A 16,697-nucleotide genomic window follows, 5' to 3' on the forward strand; every position below is an offset into this window, starting at 1 on the left:
CTTTGGGGTCATGTCAAATTGGGTCATTTTACAACTCTCCCGCAGTTAGATCCAAACAAAACTAAAGTGTTTGTTCAGAATCAGAATTCTGCAACAGAACTTTGCTTGGCCTCTTACTTTAGGAGGGTTTTCAGAAACTTACGGTGATTTTTGGGATTCTTATTTTAAATAGGAGAACACATAATCTACCATATAAATTTTATTGTTACCAATCATTGTCAAACTACTTAATTTCACCAGCTCAAATAAATTATCCAGTTGTCTTCTCCCATTTTGTAATTCGCTATATTCTTTTTTTTTTCAAGTAACTCTAACTTAACTTAAAATCATTTTTAAACGATTTTGCATTATTTATAATATAGCGCTGCAAAACCATGTATGCGCTGGTGTCTTCTCATATTTCGGATGCAATCAAAAGTTGTTGAACCCACACAAGTGCACGGCTGCATAATCTTTTATTCTGAGACAAAATTCCAAATTTGCCTTAGAGGGTCTTACAGTCCTTAAATTATAATTAGCATTAGTACAGACCGACTCGAAATCTTCTATTCAATTAGACCTATTTTCGCAACCAGCCCCCCCTTGGTGGCCAGTAGAACGAATGGAAGGTCCCGTGGCTACACTTTACAGGAGTAATGGCCGTACTTGAGCATCAAGTCAGAAATCTTATCTCATCTGCACTAAATTCAATGCAGTTTGATTGGTATTGATGGGGAACATACTCAGGGGGAGATGGATGTCAATCTTCAGTGCAACGAATGACCCGTAGCTTTTTGTTTTTCTTCTTGCGAAATTGAATTGCAGTGAGGATTTTCCCATGTCAGGTAGCAGAGCGGCCTCGGGGTGGTTGTGTGAAAGGATTCCTGACACGCATCGCTCTTTGTCTGCGCTTCCTGTCAGTGCACGTATGGCACACTCGGGTGTGATGGCGCACACAACGACATCTCCAACGCCCATCGGCCCCTTTCGAGCGGCTGAACCTCCACCCGGGCTCACTCAGCTAATTCGGTCGCGTCGCCGTGAGCAGAGAAAGAGGGAGGCAGAGCTGAAGAGGAAGCCGGCGGTGAGATAAACGGCTTCTTATCTGTGGCTGCAAGTGCACTGCAGGGCTGGTGTGAGCAAACCACAGCGTGCGTAAGGAAGCGGGCAGGTAGAGAGGCGCAGTGTGCAGATGTGAGGGAGAACACAACAGAGCACCACAGCTGTCTCGTACACGCACAGTCACCGGCAATCCAACTTAACGTGAGAAGTCAAACAAACATGCACGGGAAAATGCTTGCAAAACTTGTGCACCGCAAGATAAGCTGAGACAGCGTGTGCTTGTTTTTATGGAAATATATGGTTTCATACATGTCCGTTGATATAAAGACGTTTGCAAGTGTGTCTGTGTGACTGTTCCCACCTTCTTGTTTGTGTGCGTGTGTGTTGCCAACAGGAAGCACTTGCCACATGATGTTTTGTGCTGCTTTGTATGAACATGACTTCGGAGTCGGTGTTGGCTGCGAGCCATCATGGTCGCCTCCGTCTGAAGCTATAAGGGGCCTTTCACTGGTTTTCACATGAAGGGTCCGTTTGGGACGTGCTTCCACTCGTTATCTGCACAGTGTCCTCTCAAAATAGACTTAGTAGTTAGGTGTACTCAAGCATCAAAACTATTCAAATAGGTCTTGAGAAAGACTTGTGACAATACCACAACTTGGGTCAAAATAAACACGCTACGTGTAGCTGGAAGTTACCAAAATAAGTCAATATTGACCTCAGTGGCCTCCAGGGGGAAAGCATTGTGTTCATTTGACCTCTTCTATTTGCCTCCCCAACCATCAACGAGGACCTTCTTGCTCTCTATTCTACATCTGTTGTTCTGAGTGTCTAATAATGACGTGGAAGGGTTTACTTTGGCGTTAAGGGAAGCATGTGTATCAGATGCAAACAGGTTGGTTGCCTAAAGTGTCTCTTTCACAGTCTGATAATGCAACGCGTGCTAACAAAGCCCAATAACTATTGACAGGGAGTTCATGGTTTTGTTCTGTAGGCATAAGGCATAAGTGCCTTATGTAGGTCGAGATGCATTTGTGCTAGACACACAAGCAGACTTATCGCTTGTGTATCACTTATCACAATGTCTAACCCTCGTGCGTGGAAATATGCAGATTGTTATTTCAGCTCGTCCATATGTGTCATCGCAGAGCGAGCGAATGTCATCGCCCGCGTCACAGCTTTGTGTAACAGAGGACCGCGCGCCTCATCGGCACGCACTATGAATGAGACATCCCAGCTCGGTACAGACTGTCCTCATTCACACCAGCCGTCCAACCAGGAGCCACTGGTCCCAGCCAGCGTCCCACGGCAGGCGGGGACAGATCACTGCTGGGTTTTTTCCCAGGGGGTTAGCAGGAGTAAATGTGATGGGTGTTTTGAGGTTGGGGGGGAGGAAGCACATATTCATCTGTCTGGGCTCTTTTTGCCCACCAGTCTGCACCCACACGCCGGCCCACCGCTATGTGTATCAAATACAGTGACGCAGAGAAAAAAACACACACAAGCATAAATCGACGTAAACATACAGTGTGTGCACACACACACACACACACACACACACACACACACACACACTGAGGGATCTCTGTGCTTTGCCAGTACAGGTACAGGAAGCACAGCGCGGTTTTGTACGTGCTGCGGTATCAGCACAATCGCTCGAACCCGATGCGGGCCGATCGGGTGTAGGTGTGTGTGTGTGTGTGTGTGTGTGTGTCTGTGCATGTGCTCATTGTGTTCTTTTTCACATCATCTGTCAGGTGAAGAGCGCGGGCGGCAGTGGAGCACAGCGCGTGTTTTGTGAATGCTCTGAAGAAACCTTCCTGCTCCACCACATCACTGAGATGCCGGCATTACCGTGTGTGTGTGTGTGTGTGTGTGTGTGTGTGTACTTTTGTGATGTGGGTTAAACTGTGCAGCATCACAGAGGCTTCCAGTCATTCTGCTCGTCAGTGAGACCCACCGACATAAAGGAACTCAGTGTTCTGATGTTATCGAAAGCCACCTCGACCTCTTTCTATTTCCCTTTCTTGTTCTCTTTCCCTTTTTGAAAGATTAAATCACTACAATATTTGTGTGTAAGACCACTTAGAGCACAACAACATTGTTGTATTTGACACGTCATGGAATAATTATTATAATGTTCCTGTATGGAGGCTTTCTGTGTGCCACTTAATGATGAATAACGGCATCATGTCACTTCATGCTTGGATTCATTCAAGGAAATTGCACGTTCTTACTTTTTTCATTTTGAGGGTTATTATAAAAATAATTCCCGTTCCTGTGTGGTGGGATGCTGAGAGTTTCTCTCTTTCCGCCTCTTGTTTCTGTTTTTCCGTCCCTCTTCTCACTCTCTTCCACTATCTTTCTTGTATGCATAGCAGAGAGCGATGTTTTGAAGAGGTTTCCTGCAGCGTGAGGAGGCCAAAAACACCACAAGACATTTCCACGAGCAGGAGCAAACGCGTGCAGGGTGACGGGACAGCACGTGATTCGCTTCTCTTTCACTCTCTTTTTCACAGATACAGTTTCCTTTCTATATTTCACAAAAAAAAAAAAAGAGGACTGAAACCACTGTTATTAAATGTTGGCGACCAAGACGAAAACATCCTGAACCGACTCCAACGCTTACAGTAAGCCATTATTCGGAACAGCCCGGTTGAGTCACTAATAGGAAATCCTCAGCTTTTCATCTCAAAGATCAAAAATGGGTCCTAGCACGTGTACGAAGAGCTCAACTAATGGTTTCCAGAGGGGCTGAGCTTAGCTGTTACGGGAAACACACTTCTTCTGTAAACAACACAGGACCAGCTTGGGTTGGCGTTCTGCATCATGGACACACTGATTTGAAAATGTGTTGTGAGGAATGTCTCTGTGTTTCATTCCATGCAGCTGTGGGACAATGAGACAATTAAAGAGCTTTCTGACTTGTAACACTCATAAATGAAGAGGAATGAAGTTGGCAACACGTGTTTTAACCAAATGTCCCATCATTCAGATTGGGTTGAGGTTGAGCTCATAATCGATCATCGACTATTTGAGTTTCTGTCGCTGCAGAAAATTTGAACATGACCTTTCACCTTGTTTCCCATTCCTTCATAGCGCTCACATTCCCACACGCGATCCCTTGCTGTTCTCTCTCATTCCCCTTCTACCAGAAAGGAAGAGCTAGCATTGCACCGAGGGGGCAAATTGATTTTTACAGCACCACCAGGGCCACCACCTCCTTCCCACTCTCACAATGGACCCCCGAGCAGAGCGGGAGCCCCTCGTGAACTTGGCAATCTTCTTTTCTTTTTCTTTTTACAGTCTCCTAAATGAATTGGATAGGTAGGGGGAACGGAGGGGCGAAGGAGAAAAAGTGACAGAACAAAAGAGTTTAGCAGGGGGGTCCTGAGATGGAAGCAAGGGGAGGGGAGCTTCTCTTCTCTTTGCCTCCTTCAAGGGGGCTGTTCCTCCCCACTCCGCCTTTGATGTGCAACGGTAGAATGAGATTCTGTCAAGTGCACTGGTGGGGAAGCGTTTTGTGTGTGTGTGTGTGTGTGTGTGTGTGTGTGTGTGTGTGTGTGTGTGTGTGTGCGTGTCTACCTGAGTGTGTGCGGATGGGATTGGGGGGCGTGAAAAAGCAAACTTGATGGGCTCCGGAAGTGCGGATAAAAAGAGGCACAGCTGGACTGATGGGAATGATGAGGCCTCCTCCTCTCCCCCGCAACACACAACCCATAAATACACACAGGGAAAGTTTTTTTTTTTTTTTTTGGTCTCACCCACACACTGCAGAAGAGCAGACATACTTGCACACAGACAAACACACTCCTAGATTCCCCCTTCGTCACACAAAGCACACACACACCCACACACACACACAGACGGCTCCCTGGTGTTGTCAGTCACACCAGGCTTGTAAAAAGCCCCTGTGTTCTGGCGCCTCCCTTCATCCTGCGCTAATGGTCAGGTTCTTCTGTTCGTACCCACAGAAATCAATCACCAGTCTGCTAGTTGGCTTGCCGCCTCAATGGTGTGTGTGTGTGTGTGTGTGTGCGTGTCTTTTTCTCCCTTTGACTAAATATCTGTAGGTGAGTTATTGCAGACCTGAAAAGGAGAAATGACTCGCTGTAGTTTTAAACAGTTTCTCACTTGGCGCATCGCTCCTCCTCTCGCTATCTCGCAGATTCAAAACGTTTGTCTCAGACAGGCGTGTGAGTCACTATCTTCAATCCATGGACAGATTTTGCTTTCGGCCCAATCTGGTTGTTTAATGAGTTTATTCTTCGTAGAGTTGACGACCGAGCAGTGAAAAACAAACCAGAAAGATATTCATGCTTGATGTTTTCAAAGAAAGTTTTTTAAAAAGTATTTTAAAGACACCGAGATGTTCAGATTACTGAGAAACAACTTGGCTCTCATATTTGGTTCATGTGCAAAGCTACAACCTCAATACAGCATTGTAGTTTTTTCCACTGCGATCGCACCGCGTGCATTTGTTCTCAGTCCAGGTGAATTTATGTTCATTATTTAATGTCTGACATTGTTGTTACTTGTGATTTGATTGTCAGGTATCTGTGTGGGTGGCGGCCAAATGTCACTCACTAACAGGGTCAGTTAAAGTGACAGCACCTCTTCTATAACTGACGCAAACACACTTTATGAATCAAGCTGCTTGTTCATTTCCCGCTTTTTAAGTTCAATTCTGTTTTTTAAGATTGACTTCTTACATTTTGCAGTTCCTAAGACGTCCTCTGGCAGGCCCCTTAAATGTCAACCATTCACTTGTGAAACATCCACCTCGAGGCTTGAGGCTTACGTAGCCTCAAGTAGGTGGTGTTTCCAAATATACGTCCAATTCCTTCTATCTTCTGGAATAAATGGAAAAACGAGCACAATGGCTCATATTTCCTTTCATGAAAAATCAGGAGGTTTAAAGGTTAAAACTGTTTTTGCATACCGTGCACCCAGATTCAAACTCTTGCGTTAGAACCTTTTAATTCATTTGACATGACTTGAAAGGTATACTTAACTTTTCTGAAGAAAATTAGGATTTTAGGACCCCGTTTTGGACTAAATGACTCAGTCAGAAGGATGTGTTTGGCCTGTTGTCCAGGCTGGCACATGGACGCTGCCAGGTGCCCACTGCTCAGGGCCAGACAGCAGTCTTAAGCCGTGCCACCTTTCACTCTTTAATGGGTGACGGTGTGAATGCCCGATGGCAACGAGACCAGCCGTTGGTGGGCAGCAGGCCTGGATGAACAGAGCCTCTTGTGAAAGAGAAAAGATAGAGAGAGAGAGTTATAAAATGAAAGGGCGACACCGTAAAGCACCACTCAAACACAGAGGGAAGGCAAAGAATGACCAAAACAAGTTACCCACCCACACACACACACACACACACACACTCGTCAGCCTGCCAGCCCCCAACATTTACATTAGAAGAGGGGAGACACAGTGAGCCTGTGGAGGGATCGAGGGATGGGGAGGAGAGGTCGGACACGCTATTGAGGGGTTGTAAACACTGTAAGACAGTATCTCCATGGAAGTCCGCACACTGCTCTGAGGCATCCAGCCCCCCCCCAGCCTTTCCAATGCCAAGTACCCTGACCACCGGGCCCCAAATCGGCCCCTCGCCTCGCCTGCCAGCCTGGCTGTCCGGCACAGCAGATGTGCGCAGGGGAGAGTGGCCTTGGATGACTGGATCCCCCGGGCTTTACAGCGGGGAAAGACGATGAGAGTGGCCTTGACAGAGGGCTTGTGTGACCAAGGTCCTGTCTTTGTGAGGAGCTTATGTTTGCTGTGGGTGCCTGTGTGGATTCATACATATACAAGAGAGTGTGTGTCTGTGTGTGTGTGTGTGTGTGTGTTTCCATGACATTGGCTCTCCCTGTATATTCGTTTGGTTTCATCTTTCTCTCTTTTCCCTTATTGAAAAAGGTGAGTTGCCAAATCAAACCACAAAAAGCCCTCACGACTGCTCTGAGTTTTCCATGCAAATGAATGAATGTGGCGTTATTATTTTGCCCAACAAACGTTTCATACGGTTGTGATTGCCAAAGGAACAAATCTCCATCGCTCTTTGTAGAGGGAAACACTGTCACGTTAACGATTGTGTTAGACTGACACTAGTAAGTTCCCCCTGCACCACTCTGTAGCCTCAATGGCCATGTGATTAAAAGTACGTGAGAAAGGCTTCTTGTTATCCTCAAATTATATGGTATAATTATATGGTTTCAGCTAACTGTTCAATATCGTACACGTTCCCTCACAAAAAAAATGTAAATGTACTTATTGATTAAAAGCAAGCAGTCTTCTCAGCTACTGGACAGGATTAGAATTAAATTTAAAACTCAACAATCAATTCTGTCATGCTCAACCGGCAATTTCTGTGAGATCAGAGGCCATAACAGCGAGCTGCAGAGCAGTGGAAGTGCACCCCGCCTCGCCTACAAAGGAAGGATGAGAGGATGTGGAGGGAAACAGGTGGTTTGAAATGCTGTCCTGGCTTCCTTTGAGCCGGTGGCTCCATTATACAGCAGCTATTACGTGACCCTGAGTAGCCGAGCCACTGCATGGAAGTTCCCTCACAGGCAGGACGGGAAGCACGGACACACTGAGAGACACTCATTGACAGCGAAGGAAACGGGACGACTGGTTCTTTATTCCATCTTTTAAGAACCTTTTCAAAAATAATTTGGAAAATTAAAATTTAGCACCCAGCTTTTCCACATTAAGTGTTGCAATGTGCCGTCTGTAACATACCTGCAGTATGGATTGTTCTTTCCTCTCTTGCCTCTTATCTGTATTTATCTCCCAGTGGTTGGCAAACAGACACAGGACGGACCTGCTGATCGATGTGTGGATGCCCTGTAGAACAGATTCTTATTCACCAGCTCCGCATAGAGGCCTTTTGATAGGAACTCTGTTCGTTCGCTCTCCCAACCCCAGTGTTTGCCACTTTCCATCCTGGGGAGACGGAGTGGGGAGCAGTTGAAAGATACCCATGAGGCGGGAGCGGGAAGAGATGTTAAATAGTCTTCTAAGAAAGAAGAAAAAACGGCCTCCAGGCGGTTTTTTTTGTCACACAAAAGACAGAGCCAGAGTGCGAGGGAGGAAAATTGAATGCTCAGAGTACGAAAGAGAAAGGGGGGGGAGAGAGTTTTCGACAGAGCATGCGGGCAGCGCCTGGCAGGCGCTGAGGAATTCATGGTCGATTTGTCCTTGTTTGCGACCGCTTTGCAATAAAAAAAAAATAAAAGAAGCGCTGAGGGGGAGAAGGGGCTGGAGCAGGTTTGGAGAAAGCAACAGATTGCAGATGCCTCTATTGGAGAGGGCTCCTTGTAAAAAAAAAAAAAAAAAATGGGTCCCCCTCTTGGGAATCCCGAGCCACCCTTTAGAGAAAAGAGCCCTTCTCTACTGTAAAGGAGCGCCCGGGACATTGTGGGGCTTGTCAATGGCTCTCTGCTGGGGCACTGGGAGAATACAAGGAGGCCCACTGTTCGGGCCTGGAGCTCCTTCTATAGAGGCCAGAACCGTAATGGGGGCCCTCGGGGCCCTACAGGGAGTTTAGAGGGCCCAGTTTCAATGGCAACCAAGTCTTTTTAACTGGTACATTGTGCACCTCTCTCCCTCCCGTCCCAGAGACGGGGAGAGGGAAATTCCAATGCAGATCAAACAGAATGTCTTCATTTCCAAATGAACGTGGGACGTACAACATTCGGAGGGACACAGTTTGAGACGTGGAGGGGGTATTGTTGGCGAGAGAGGCTGGGGGCTGGTAGGTGGGCGCATGCACCACCACTTTCCTGTGAGCTGTGCTGCGGCCAGTGGCCAGCCCATTGCAGGTGAGATTAGAGCCTATCAAGCCAAGTTAAAGCACCTGTCAATCAACACAGTGGACCACTAGACCCAGGGCAACCTCCAACTGTTTCCCAGTGTCTGTGTGTGTGTGTGTGTGTGTGTGTGTGTGTGTGTGTGTGTGTGTGTGTGTGTGTGTGTGTGTGTGTGTGTGTGTGTGTGTGTGTGTGTGTGTGTGTGTGTGTGTGCGCTGATCTAGTGTGACTGTGTGGGCTAAGGTCAGTCATGAGTTGTTACCATTCTGTTTCCCCATGAAATCATTATTATAAGGCCTTTTTACAACGCAGTATAATCACTCATGGCATCGTGGAGAGACGCGGCACAGAAAGAGAGTTTCAGTGATTCGGAATTCGGTTTCCCTCAACAATGAAAAGACAAACTTTACACAGTCACTATGACCACTGCAGAATGGTGTAGAAAATGTGGCTGATAAACAAAGTGCCCACCATGTGTAGGCACGTCTCAACCCCTTCAAAATACAGTGGGCGCTCGGGTCTTTTTCATCTTTGTTTGTCCAACTCGTCCATCTTTCATACGTACCTGTATGTTTGCCGAGCTCTATTTGTAGATTTGTTGCTTGCCAGAGGTATAACGCCTATGCTTTAATACACTCATAACTGTACAAATACAGCAGGCACTGTGTCATTAAGTCAGTTCAACAAGTTCGGACCGATTTTAATGCACTACCATTTGCGAAGCTCGTTACGTTCTATTTTTTTATCATAGAGTTTCATTTGTTATAACAAAAATCAGCTTCATCTCCCTTGACAATATTGCCAGCAGCATTTCTGCACACGCCTTGAACGAGCACTGCACCAGTTCCTAAAAAGCAGCAATTACGTTGTTGTTTTTTATAACCAAAAGAAACAATGGCCAGTTCTACAAAAAGAGGATGGTTGTAGTCATAGATGCCTTTTAACTTTCTGAACATCGACAAACTGCAGCTAGGCTGTAATAATGGAAGCTTTTGCTCTGAAGTCACTTTAAACGTAGCTTGAGCATAAAGTGCGTGCTCCATGGATGCATGCGACAGAGATACAGCCAAGTGAGAGAGCGTTACACCTGCAGGGTGTGCAGGGTTCCTCGCATTGTTAGGCAGGAAGCACCGACCCGAGATAAAAAAGAAACAACAGCAAAAACACAGAGGAAATACAGAGAGAGAGGGAGGCCAGATGCTCGCTCGCCCCAAGACGAGACTGCAGTGCAAAGGTGAAGGTGTTGGAACAACACAGAGCTTATTAGCAACAACAGAAAAATAACAACATGGTGAGTGAGCCCTGCGGGAAGAGGCTGCACAGTGTGTGCTGAGGAAAGCCCACAATGACGCACAACCTCACAACACGCGCTGTCGAGTTCATGCACATATTTATGCCACAAGCATACGTACAAATGAAGGCCGTCTCACTGAGGTATATGAATTTGCAGCCGACAAAGGTGCGAGGGACCGTTCATCGCTGCCTGCGGCTTTTTATCTGTCGGAGTTTGTGTGTGTGTGTGTGTGTGTGAAACGAACTGGTGAAGGCAAAGAGTTACTGGTTGTAATGTAAATGTCCAATTCCATGCTTTAATGCTGTTTGTGGCTTATCCGTTTTTCCCAGACTTGCTTCCCCAAACAGGCAACAGACACCAGAAGCCTACAGTGTGTGCACTCAAATACTCAAATACACACATGAATGCACGTACATAAGCAAACAGAATGTAATACATGAACGCAGTTCATCAGTTGGTGCATACGAGGCGGTGTAAGTGCTTGTGTACCACTCTCCCATCATCGTGGTAACCGAGCGATGGGGGCACATTGTCACGGCAGCGGATTGAGGGGACGGCCCACTGAATGTGTGTGATCAGATCGGAGTGAACATGTATATTTTTCTGCAGTGCCTGAAGCACCGGCTGGGTGGAGTCGGTGGCTACAGGGTAATTAAGCTTTTGTCAATACAGTTTAAAGAAAACCTGTGGTTACCTGCAAGGCACATCTCAGCTGGCTCACCGCGGAAAGGTTGCACCGAGAGAACAAATCAACTGAGTGACTCACGCGTTTATATGTCTGTTTGTTACGTAATCAGGGCTGCAACGGCGTAATTACAATTGCTGGTGATCAATATAGAGTCGATATACAGATCATCCAGATATGATGTGTTATTGTTTTCAATGGATAAAAGTTAATGTAATTCACTATAATGTGTGACCATTACAAATTGGGATTCAAACAAGTATGCATGAATATTAATGTTCATTATTTAGCCTAGTTGCTAGCCTGACTAAACGTAACATCAAATCAATCATCCTAATGGGTGCTATGTTTTCAGAATAAAATGCTTCTTTTGGGAATTTGTTTTGCGAATAAACGTTAACAATGGGAATTTCAATAATGTCAGCTGTCATTTTGTTACAAAAGGTAAATATCTCATGTCAGCACTTTAAGAGGATGACGTTCTATATTCTATCTTTTGCACTGGGCGACAAATAATGAATACACATTACAATTTAGTTTATTATAACTGTCTCCCAAACTCACTGTCCTCCAGATTGAAATATACTTACTGCTGTACAAATTTTGCATTGATACAACAATGAAAGTTGCCATTCCCTTCTGTTTGAATATTTCCCAAAAAGCTACAGCGACCAGCCGTTTAGGAATCATGAATTACTGAGCCTCTTCAACAATGAAAAGCAGTGACCTGTTTTTTAAGATTTCCGTCTAGTAGTTTTAATAAGATACACCCTCCTTATCGTACCAGCGTCCTACTCCAAAAAACAAACCCAAGCAAAACACTGCAAGTCATGAGGAAATTCTGCTCAAACTCGACAGGCCACTTATCTGAAATGAGTCACGACTCAAACAAAGAGGAGGCCGAACAATGGACATTGTACCCGTGGCGCTGAGACAGGTTCCGCAGTAAGATGTAAAATGTGTTGCTGCAGTCACCCGTTCAGACCACTGGCAGGCCGTGCGTTATCTTCTGTGTGACGCCCTGCTGCTTAATCATGACAGGAGCGGAATCCTCAGTGTGCACATGTATGAATCCGTGCACGGTATATCGCTGCAGAAAAGTGTCTGGGTATGCGAACTGAGTCCGTTGGCCTTTTAATCCCTCGTGACGCCGACCTGTTTGAACAGCCGGCAGTTTCTCACCAACGCAGTTACGTAAGAACTGAATGGGAGCGACGCAAAGACAAAGAGCTCAGAGAGGCACAGAGTTTGGTCCCCACTTGTTGTGGCTCATTTACTTGTGTGCGGCAGCAGGTGTTTTACTGAAAAGTTTGACTTAACAAAGTCGGGCAGCTGGAGGTTCCCCCATGCTGCTGCGAGGCTAACATTAGACCTCAGGTTGATCAGATGCTACGTGTTAGTGAGTGGATGAACTCTTTGCCATCCATTCATAGTGCGTATTGGACTCTTGATCGGATATGCTACCAACTTGATTCTGCAGAGCTAGATTCTAAAAGTTAAATTATCGATTTGCTGTATGTTCATTACAACTGCATCCAGTCGTTTGAAATCAGCTTAACTAGCACAATATATAGATCCAATTCCCCATTGGATCTGGGTTTAGCATGTCCCGCCATGTGCACCTCAGACACCACTGAACGCTGCAGGGTTCAAACTTGTTTTGCCTCTGTAATTATAACGTGTCTGCCTTTTTGTGCTCCTCCAGAAAGATGTCAGATTCGAAAATGACAGCTGTGTTTTTACAAGGGTTGAAAACAACATTCCTAACCGTTGAATTTTTTCTGCATTGGGTGATAAGCTTGTTGATGCAGCCACGTTCTCCAAGAAGGAGCTTCATCTTTTTAGGGAGAGGTAAGATGGATATCAATGAGATTTATTGTTAGATTTTACTATGAGTCCATGTGTTTGGTTTTGAGCTGCAGCCAAAATGAACGAATGACCTCCTCACCGTTCTTATCCAAACTGACTACGCGTCATCCGACAGCAACCTCCAGATCTGAAAAGAGAAACTAGTGCTTTTAACTTGCATTCTCTCTTGAGGTGACTCATCTGATTGTATAGAACACTGTGCTCATCTTCTCGCCTCGTTCATACCTCACTAAACATTGGAAGCTCTGCATCTGCAAAACTGCTTGTTCCTCCCTCACTGAGAGCAAAACACTTGAAATCCTTGAGACGCACGCACACACACACAGTGGGCTACAGGTAGTTAATGGTTAGAGGAGTAATGTAATAGGCTTTCTATTGCTCTAGTCATATCGAGTAAAGGTTGGTTCCCGCCTGCATCTCATATAACAGTGTTTTCAATGGCATGCATCGCTGGCTACACACAAAGCCTGTGTGTGCGTGTGTGTGTGTGTGTGTGAGACTTTAGGTGTTTTACTTTCATTACTATTTTGCAGGTGTGGGTTTGAGTGTATCTGTGCATTGGAAAGGTGAGTGGCAAACAGACAGATTGCTTTGGTTTTCATGCAAGAACTTCCACATCCACCAGCACCGTCTCACCACACTGTGAAGGTCGCTTCCCTTTGTCAGACTACTAATAAAAATGGCCTTTTAACACTTAACTGCAACGGACCTTTTTTAATCCGTCCCCTTGACTCCCAGACACGTCTGGCTTTGATAATGTTCAACGGGTGAATCATACAACAGCTTTCCAGTCTGTAACTGTTTGTTCAGTGTGGAGTTAATAAGTCACTAGTTTAGAGGGAGCGGTGGTGCTTAAAAAGGAAATCTATGCTCGACATTGTTTTTATTTGAATTGCCTTTGCCCGAGATCTTTATGAGGTATGATAACATTGTACCCTCAAGTCATTGCTGAGATCTCAGAACATGCAACATCACCCGCATCCAAAATCTGGTTCCCTCGGCCTGAAATCAGTTCTTTTTTATTTGTTTTTAGTGAGATGCGGGAAATAAAGCCTCTCCATAGTCCATAACCACCGTGCTCTCTCACAGCGCTGGAGCTCAATACGGACATACCTGTAACCTGAATAATACTAATACATATCCGAGGTCTCTACTAAGCCGAGACGTGGAATCCACAACATAAAACATGAAGCAGGCTTTAAGAAGCGAAGAAAACACACAGAATGGGTGGATTTCTAGCCGCGGGACTCGACCAGCGGTTGGCTGTGTTTGATTAAACACACACAGCGCTTGTGATTGTCACACAGCCATGAGACTGTAAAAACCTGTTAATCTTTATGTAAAGGAGGTCTTTTTGAAAAACTGCTGAACTGATTTTTAAATTTTTTCTAAGTTGTTCCTATATTAAGATTTCATCAGAAGAGAAAACAACATAAAGATCAAATGTTACTTTTGCCATTGCAGTTCAGACCTGAAGGCTTCATCAGAGGGGCAAAGTCTCTGTTTGTTCAATTCTCAGGGAAACCGGTGCAGTGACTCAGTTCAGTGCCAGTGGCCATTTCGGTCATTCCAGGCATAGCGGAGACAGCAGAGCGCGCTGGTGTTTTTCTAAGCTGCAGAAATGAAAAGCAGTTCAGGATATGTGTGACAGCGGGGGATCGGGGGAGGACAGGTGTAGCTTGTCATGTATTTCTAAATATATATATATATATATATATATATATATATATATATATATATATATATATACACACACTGCATCAGTGCACTTATAAAGCTGAGAAATCATTCAGCACGTGTTGAAGTTATTTAGGCCAATGATGACAATGTAATGTGAGAGCTGCCAGCGTTGTGGCAGTAGGTAAACAAAAGCAGTGCTCATGGTCCAAAGATATGATTATGTATTATTGAAACATCAAATGCAATTAATCAAACCTGTCATAGAATTTTTAACATGAACGCTATGACATCATAGCAGAAAATCAGTCTAAATAATGACATTAATGGTCTTTGGCTGGCATGGCCGAGTGGGAAATTCTTCAAAATGTAGACATTAATATCATAAGTCATTACATCTGGTGGTGGGGGGGGGGCAGCACGGTTGGGTGATGGTTAGCACCGTCACCTCACAGCAGGACGATCCAGGGTTTGACTCCACCCAGTGGCCTTACCCTTTGACCTTTCTATGTGGAGTCTGCATGTTCTCCTTGCGTCTGACTCTCTCCGGGTCCTCCGGCTTCCTCCCACAATCCACAGACAGGCTCTGCCCGTGGATGTGAGTGTGAATGGGTGTTTGTCTCCAGACACCTTGTATGAAGGACGATCGACTGACATCTACTGTGGAAAGTTCTTAAAATAGAAGCTCAGTAGTCAAACCGTCATATTTTATAAAAAACATTTTGCTTCAATCAGTCAAACTTTTTCAAATTTCAGACTCCAGATCAAGATGAAACAATACGTAGGTATTATTATATACAGTAAACCCCACAATAAATAGCCAATAACTACCACACAAAATTACAGTTATGTCTCAACAACTGTGACTGAGAGCATGTAGTACTGCCTGAACTCTCTCCAAACTCCTGACCAGTTAAACGTTTGGGGGATGCAATATTGTAATAAAAACTTTGTAGACATGACTTTTATGGTCACAATGGCTAATTTCAAGTCTTATTCAATACAGGCTGAAGTTCATGTTGTTTGTATTTATATTAATAATGACATCTCTACCACTGCATTGTTCAAGGAAATGATCAGTTAATATCAGAGTTAGTTACCTGAAAGGTTTGCTGGTAATTTAGTGTCTTCTCTGCGAGGCCTGACTCTTCCCCTGTTCCCCTTCTTATCCAGATAGGGTCAAGTCCACTTTTTATATAGGATCTATTAATTTAAGCAGAAATGTAAAAAAAACTGAATACAATATAGAAACTAGACAAATCTGCTGTCCCGCTTCTCTGCCATAGTCCCACATGCCCTACGTGACACAATGTTCATGCTAATCTTTAGCTAAAAGTCTCCACGTGACGTGAGCTACTGAATAAACCTCTAGTTGAATGGCTGACCGAAGGTTTGTGTTAACTGGGCCGGATTCTAGCAAACATGACACCATGCTTCATCACAGGGTTAGAGATCTGTTAACTATACACCGGGCTGAGAATATGCACCTCGGCCACCTGAAAAGTGATGACCTATGACCCTACAGTAGGCCACATGCTCCCAGATTAGACTTCTGCACATGTTGAAAATAACAGTGATATGTCTGTTTCCCAGGCGAGTGCAATGAGCGTGTGAAATGCAGGTCAGGTGAATGATCTTCTTCTCTGACAGCACTGTCGGTTTTTTCACAGTGGAATGGAAAAATACGGCGTGCGTGTATGAGTGTGTGTGTGTGTGTGTGTGTGCGCGCGCGCCAGAAAAAAAGCGAGCACACACACGGGCTGACTCAAAGGTTTTTATGACTGCCTTGACAGCCGGGCACAAAGCTGTGCTGAAAGGCCCAAGGACATGCAGGAGTGTGCATGCACGGACGCAAACACGTCAACACAACTACACCAAGCCCCTACGATTTGCTCTCCACTCACCACTGCTGGTATCATGAGTATCTTTCTACGCTGGTTTCTTTTCTTGCAGACACACACAAAGGTCTTTCTCTAAGTCACTGACGTCCTCACTATGAGGCACACGAACTGGTCCAGTTGCTGACGCTATAAAAAGACAGCAATGTTTAACCTATCCTGAGGGCCAAAGAGACAGACAAACGTCCATTCCTACACACAGTCTATATGCATATTGCAATGCTTATGTTTAGAAATGATAACTCCGTCTGGCTGAGCGTCTGATATGCATGCGGTGGGGATGCAAAGTGCCACTGTGTCTGCTACAATGACCACTGAGGCATAAACCATAGACACACACACACACACACACACACACACTCACACACTCACACACACTCACGGTTTCAGTGCGCTTACCTACATTGTGTTTCAAATCA

The sequence above is a fragment of the Gasterosteus aculeatus genome, chromosome 6, assembly GCF_964276395.1.
Source record: "Gasterosteus aculeatus chromosome 6, fGasAcu3.hap1.1, whole genome shotgun sequence".
NCBI classification, from domain to species: domain Eukaryota; kingdom Metazoa; phylum Chordata; class Actinopteri; order Perciformes; family Gasterosteidae; genus Gasterosteus; species Gasterosteus aculeatus.